Source organism: Kogia breviceps, chromosome 5 (genome assembly GCF_026419965.1).
Source record: "Kogia breviceps isolate mKogBre1 chromosome 5, mKogBre1 haplotype 1, whole genome shotgun sequence".
In the NCBI taxonomy this organism is placed as follows: domain Eukaryota; kingdom Metazoa; phylum Chordata; class Mammalia; order Artiodactyla; family Physeteridae; genus Kogia; species Kogia breviceps.
The window spans coordinates 145,868,832-145,876,214 of NC_081314.1; positions in this window are offsets into that span (position 1 = coordinate 145,868,832).

A 7,383-nucleotide genomic window follows, 5' to 3' on the forward strand; every position below is an offset into this window, starting at 1 on the left:
TGAAGATCCACCTTTCGCTTTTTTACACCGAAGTTTCCACTTTGAGAGTAACATTTTTTTTTTCCCAGTTACCCCAACAGCAAATCTGAAGTGCTTTCCAAAGATAGCAGGGGTTCCCGTTCTTTCCTAGAGAAGGGCTTCTTTTTACTTGTAGAACAGATCACTTGAGAAGATGTTTTTCCACCTTTGGGAGGAAAAAAAAAAAATCCCCAGCCTGAATGTAACCTGCTCTTGGAAAGATATCTGGGTCAGAGGTCGGGAAGTGTAATTGCGAATTTCTACGCCTAATAAAACACTCATCGGTGTAGACTGTGCAGTGGAGGAAGATTTATTTTTGGCCAAATGAGATGAATAATGGGGGCAGGCTAGGGGAGATGAGAGGAAGCATTTTAATGATGTCAACTGTATTTTTATGTTAGTCACGGAAGAGGAGAGGTTGATCTTAGCCAGCACATAGAAGCTTCTGACTCAGCTTCTACAGACCTTACCTTCCCCTGGGCACATAATCTAATTTTACAGCCAGTAACTGAGCCCATTCTCTCCCCGGGCTTCTCTTCCCTGGGTGCTCACACATTGCAACAGGACGGGGCTTGTTCCAGAGCCTCGGGAAGAGCAGGCAGCCACATCCTTTTCCATATCATCTTGAAATCACAATTGGTGTCCTTGAGACTGGAGTGGCAAATGGGTTGTTTCAAGCTTGTTTGTGGCAAATGTAACTAACATTTAAGCTAACATTTTAAAAATAATCGGACTTAAAATATATAAAGATACCTTGAAATAGATAAGCACGGTCATTTTTTTGGTGGGGAAAAAAACAAACTGAGTAGAAAATGAGTCATCGGTGCCGCCTGTGGCACCTTTCTCTAGACTTCCTATCACATCCAAGGTCTCATCTACAAGAAGTTCAGCAGCATCGGTGACTAACAGTCCACACCAGTCTAGTAATACAACACACCAATTTCATTTCTTTAATCACCTGCTTGCTCCACTCGACACATATTTACGGAGTGTCTGCAGCAGGCTCAGCACTGGGCTCCTGGGCCAGCCCCCAGCTGCAGGAGGATGGGTCTAAAGATCCAGGCCACGGTGGGGTGGGCTGGCCTGGATACTCCTCCGACTTCACTAGCGTCCTCATACTGGCCACTCAACCCACTCTGAGGGTCAGGTTTTTAATCTGTACAAGGAAAATAAAGTCCCTTGCAGGAATCGTGAAGACTGGTGGGTTCCAGACCCTGTGGGGTTATAGGAGAGTAATCGTTATTTATGTTAATGGTCATTGGTCGTTGGCGGGTAAGGTTGACATTTCCAAGTATAAAAGTAACTTCCAATGAGAAACAGACTCATAGATATAGAGAACAAACTAGTAGTTACCAGTATGGAGAGGGGCAATATAGGGGTAGGTGGTTAAGAGGTACAAACTATAATGTATAAAATAAGCTACAAGGATATATTGTACAACACAGGGAATACAGACAATATTTTATAATAACTATAAATGGAGTATCACCTTTAAAAATTGTGAATCACTATATTGTACACCTGTAACTTACATCAACTATACTTCAATAAAATAAAATAAATCACTGATTTAAAAAGCGATAGTTTCAATATTTTAATGGTTATTTTAGCATTGTTTATTTTACTGTGTGAGGAGATAAACCTTCAGGGTTACTCCATGGCCACCTAAGAAACTCCAAAGATTGTTTACATATAGAAGATATAAGATATGAGACTGAAGAGTCGAAAGGAAATTTTTTATAGTCTTATTTTCTTATGCAAATATTTAACCTAAATACATGGCAAGTAACAGCGACGAACTAGGTGAAAAGATTTAAAATGAACACAGCAAATCATTTAAAAGGCACAAAATACAAAGATCCATCATTTTTAAACTGTAGATGTTTTAGCACTTGTAAGCTTTAAAAAAAAATCCTAACATACCGTTTTATATATGAGATCAAGCGTATACAATTGAAATTCATAACTTTTTTTTTTTTTTTTTTTTGCGGTACGCGGGCCTCTCACTGCCGTGGACTCTCCCGTTGTGGAGCACAGGCTCCGGACGCGCAGGCTCAGCGGCCACGGCTCACGGGCCCAGCCGCTCCGCGGCACCTGGGATCCTCCCGGACCGGGGCACGAACCCGCGTCCCCTGCGTCGGCAGGTGGACTCTCAACCACTGCGCCACCAGGGAAGCCCTGAAATTCAAAACTTTTAACATTAGCTTTCAAATACAATAAATCTTATTAGAATATTACGTAAGAAAATGCACTGTTTTGAATTTTGCATCTTAATGAGCTGTAGCAAGTTTCTTAGTAAACAGAGAAACCTTATCTATAATTTTGTAAACATTCATATTCGCTGAAATGATTGAACCTGCTCCAATGTCAATAATTTTTATATCACTGAAAGCTTCTTTTTTAAAATTTGTTTTATTTATTTATTTTTTGGCTGCGTTGGGTCTTCGTTGCTGCGCACGGGCTTTCTCTAGTTGCGGCGAGCGGGGGCTACTCTCCGTTGCGGTGCGCGGACTTCTCGCTGCGGCGACTTCTCGTTGCAGAGCACGGGCTCTAGGCGCGTGGGCTTCAGTAGTTGTGGCGCACGGGCTCGGTAGTTGTGGCGCATGGGAGCGCTGGTGAGCAGGGGAGGTGCAGAGAGGAGCGAGACCCCAGGATGATGCTGGTCCTTGTCCCTAAGAATTCCTAGGTCCGCTTCCTCCTCTCTCAGGTCCTCGGCCTGCGCATCTCATAGGCGGTACCTCAGGCTGTGCCCGGCTGCGAGGGGATGTCCCCCCTCCACGTGGCCATTTAGCACGGCGCACTGACCCTGCGAGCCGGCGAGGGGCCGGGAACTGTCCCACCGTGGGGTCAGGAAGACCCTGCAGGCCAAGGACAGGCAGGTGCGAGGACTCTCATGGGGCAGGGGGTCCCGGCGCCTTGACTGTGTATGAGTTTGACGGTCCCTAAGCGGGGGGGGGGGGGGGGGGGGGGGGGTTGTCCCTGCCTCAGAATGGCGTCGGGCTCCAAGGACTTAGCATGACAGGCACCGGGCGATGGATAAACAGTGTCGGTGGTTTATTACTCCTGGGACGTGTGTCTGCTCCGTGGGTTTAAACCTATCTTTGTCCTCCTTGGGGGTCCCCGGAGCAGCGCGCCCCCTGACACAGTCTTCGTAGACGAAGGGCTCACTTAGGTCCTGGAGCCAAGCTGACCGTGTTCCCGGGGTCCAGAACGAAGCCAGAGCCTTTAATGTCCTCCCGAGGGACCGGCCCACAGGGAGGGGGCAGTGAAGCCCAGGACACAGGCGGCATCCTCCCGGCCCCGCCCCTCCCCTCCCCCTCCCTTCCCCCTCCCCCCTCCCTTCCCCCTCCCCCCTCCCTCCTCCCCCCTCCCTTCCCCCTCCTCCCCCTCCCCTCCTCGTCCTCCCCAACCCCTCCCCGCCTCCTCCCAGCCCTGCCCCTCTTTCTCCTCCTCCTTCCCTCCTCCTCCCCGCCCCCGCCCCTCCCCCTCCTGGCCCCTCTCCCCTCCCACATCCTCCCGGCGGCTCCTCCCAGCCCTGCCCCTTTCTGCCCGGAAGGCTCCTCCCTAGGAAGGTGGCCTTGCTCTCCTGGAGCTGCAACTCCTGCCGCAGCCTGCATTTTGAGAATTCTCTGCATGACTTGAACGCTATTTGCTGAAAGAACGTAACTTGTTCACTGCTGCCATTCTGCCTCCATTAATTCTGAAAAAGTGATTTGGGAGAAGAGGGCACCAGGAGCCGGATTCCTGGCGAGCATTTTCACAGCCGCCCCTTTCCAGGGGTCGGGAAAGAAACGAAGGAGGGGGCCTGACTCCCAATTTCTAGCTTTTCTCAAGCAAATATGTTCTTTTTACCCAGACCTCCCGTTTCAGAGACCCCTTCTCTGACGCTCGTGGTCCCATACCTGTCCTTCCTGGGTGTCTTCCTGTGAGGATCATTCACTGGGTCAATGCCCTGGGAACAGAGCATCCAGAGGCTCTCAGGTGCAAGAGCTCAGCATTAAGCAGATGCTTGTTGAATAACACTTGTAATACCGCTCTGCATGCTGGTCTTTAAATGCTGGGCTCCTTAAAGCCCTATCCAGGCCCTCTGCTCCCTCACTGGACAACAGAGCTGCTCCAGAGGGCCCCTGTCTGGCCCTTATTGGGCCTGCCCTTCTACATAGAGCCAGGAGGGGCTCACCCTCCAACATCAAGCTCTGGGCACCTGTGACCCCGGAATTCCTAGCCCAAATGTCCCGAAAGCCACTCTTCACCCCCTGCATGGATCTGTCTCCTCCAGAGGATGACCCCACTGCTGGTGTGAGCGCCCCAGGCCTAAGGCATGGCCAGAGGAAGCTATTTGCAGGGGATGAGGGTGGACCCGGGGGTGGGCCTGGGAAGCCTCTCTCTGCATGCCACAAAGCTGGAGGTGGAGAGGAGGGGCTGGGGTCTGAGATTTCCCAGCTGGACTCTGGCCCTCCAAGCTGTTGTGAAGGTGTGTTTGTCAAAGCAGAAGGACAGAATACATTTTATTTAACATTTTGTTAGCTTGATTTATAATTTTCACCAGTTTTGACAAGTAGCATGTAGATTTCAGTCTGTACCCATCCCCGGGAGAAATGTCTGCATGGTCTGCTCACCAAGACACTAGCTCTTCCCTCCTACTGAGAACCTCCTGAGGGAACTTCTTTTCCCATGCCAGCGCCTGGGCCATTTGGTCATTTCCCAGCGGGGTCATTACAGCCCCCCTCCAGGCTTCACACTGCAGCTGATGTTCTGAAAACACAAAACCCACCTCACTGTTTTAGTTTGGAAATGGGCCTGCCTTTCTAGCTTCATCTTCTGGTCTCCGCTGCTCTTGTCCTTGGGCGGCCCTCCCCCACCCTGCTTCTCCCAGGTCCTCCGACTCAGGCTCCCCAGGGCCTTTGCACAAGCTGTCCTGTCTGTCTGGGAAGTCCAGCTGAAGCCTGGTCTATTCCCACTCAGCGCATCTCTCTGTTTTCCCGGTCACATACTTCTGTTACAAGCTCGTGGGGCATGTGGCTGGGTGTGTCATCGTGTTTACTGGGGGCTGGTTCCTCCACTCCGGGCCCCGTGGGGACAGGACAGCCTCTCTCTCCCTCCCCTGGCAGAGGCCCGTGTCTGACGCTGCCCCGCCCACCTGTCTTGGCTCATCACTGATCACCACCCCCTGTCTGTCCCAGCCACTGGCCTTTTTTCCCCAGCCCCTCTGCACGTGTGGCTCCTGGTCCTGGGACGCTCTGGCCCTAATCCTCGGTGGGCCTCACCTGCCTTCATCTCTTTCTGTTCTGTGTCACCACCTCCCCTTCCTGTCTACAAGGGCACGGACCCACTCTACCCGGACGGCAGCCCCTCGGAGTCACGCGGGAGGCTGGGGGCTCTGTCATCGACACTCAGCCTTGGTGAGTTCGGTGACTCAGGATGAGTCCTGCTTGGCTGGCCTCAAGAGCCCCCAGGGCCTGGGTGGTACAGCACGGGCTCCCTAGGTCAGGAAGTCCGCAGACTTCCTCCCCACGCGTACCTTTAGTATCTCAGCGTGCCTAGGCCCAAAGAAATGCCCGGAAGTTTTGTTTGTTAACTTAGAATCAAACAACTTGACAAGTATTTATGGGAAAACGGTCTGGAAGGTCCTCAAAGAGTTAAGCAAAGAATTACCATATGATCTAGCAATATCCCTCCGAGGAATATACCCCCAAAGAACTGAAAACAGGAATTCGAACAAAACTCGTACACAGATGTTCACAGCCGGCAGGAGGCTAACCCCTGCCTCCCCCGCGTCGCCCCGCCCCCCGCCCCTGAGCCACGCCCACCGCAGGGCCCGGGTCCTGCATGCACGTCGCCTGCAGGGTCTCCCCTATCGCTGCTCCAGATCAGCCCTCACCAGCCAAGACCTTCCTCCCCAAGACGTCTATTTGGAAGGGAATTCTCCTTGGGTACTTCTCACACACACCCAGGTGGCTTTGCCAAGTTCTCAAGGAGCGTCTCGGCAAGGTGGACTTCCGCCACCTGCAGGCCGAGCGTGGGAATTGCAACGGCGGCCGCTGGGGACTCAGGCTCCCAGCCAAACGGTGTGCCGGGTCGCTCGGCAGATCTCGTGGTGCACAGTTTTGTGCCGGGCACCGTGGGGGCAAAAAGGGTGGCCGTGGCCTGGCTCTGGCCCCCTGGGTCCATCAGACTGGGCTACAGCGGGCAGCGTGGTGGTGCTCGGGCTGCCCGTGGTGTCCAGTCCTGCCTCGCCACCTCCCGGCGGGTGAACGAGCTCTCTTGCCTCCGTTTCTCCCTCTGTAGAAAGAGGAAGGTGGAACTGAGGGTCCCGACTTCTCAGGATTGTGGGAATTAAACATACAAACGTGCCCCCAGGACCGTGTCTGCTGGCCCGTGCCAGCGTCAGCACGATTGTGTTTTTTCTTCCTGTCTGGGCTGTTTTCATGGGCTTTCAGCGATGCACTGAAAACTTCTGCTGTTAATTCCATCTGGTGTATTTTCCCATTGAAAAGACCTTTCTGTTAAAATATTATACAATTTGTAACAGCAAAACATTAGAAGCAACGCAAATCCCCCGTGCTGGGGCGCTGGGTGAATTATTGTCACTCATCCACGTGGAGGAGGAGTAGCGGGCAGTCGGGGAAGAAAGAGGAAGTCGGTCCCTAGGGGTGGTGCTGGGCTGATCACAGAGATCTCTGCAGACAGAGCGAGGGGGAGGGAAGCGCAAAGCGTACATTACAGTTTGTCCAGGACAGGTGGGGGATAGGAAGAAAGCCAGCCACCCATCTATCATCATAACCCATCTATCAATCAACTACCGTTCAATTATTGATCTGTCATCTACCCCATCATAATCTGTCAGCTATCTCTCATAATCTATCAACTATCTATGTACCTATCTAGCATAATCCATCTATCAATCAGCAATCATTCCACTAGTTATCATCTATCTATCATAATCTATCAACTGCCAACTATCTATCATCCATCGATCTATGCTTTAAAAACAACCAATAGGGGCTTCCCTGGTGGCGCAGCGGTTGAGAATCCGCCTGCCGATGCAGGAGACACGGGTTCGTGCCCCGGTCCGGGAAGATCCCACGTGCCGCGGAGCAACTAAGCCTGTGAGCCATGGCCGCTGAGCCTGCGCGTCCGGAGCCTGTGCTCCGCAACGGGAGAGGCCACAACAATGAGAGGCCCGCGTAACGCAGGAAAAAAAAAAAAAAAAAAAAAAAAAAAAAGAATAAAAATAACCAATAGGAGAATAATCCATAAGTACCGTTGAAGGATACCTATGGGGGGTGGGGGTGGAGAGCAGGAAGACCTGGGGTGGAAACCCACCATCTTTGGACGCGCCTTGTTCTAAAGGTTTCACTTTGG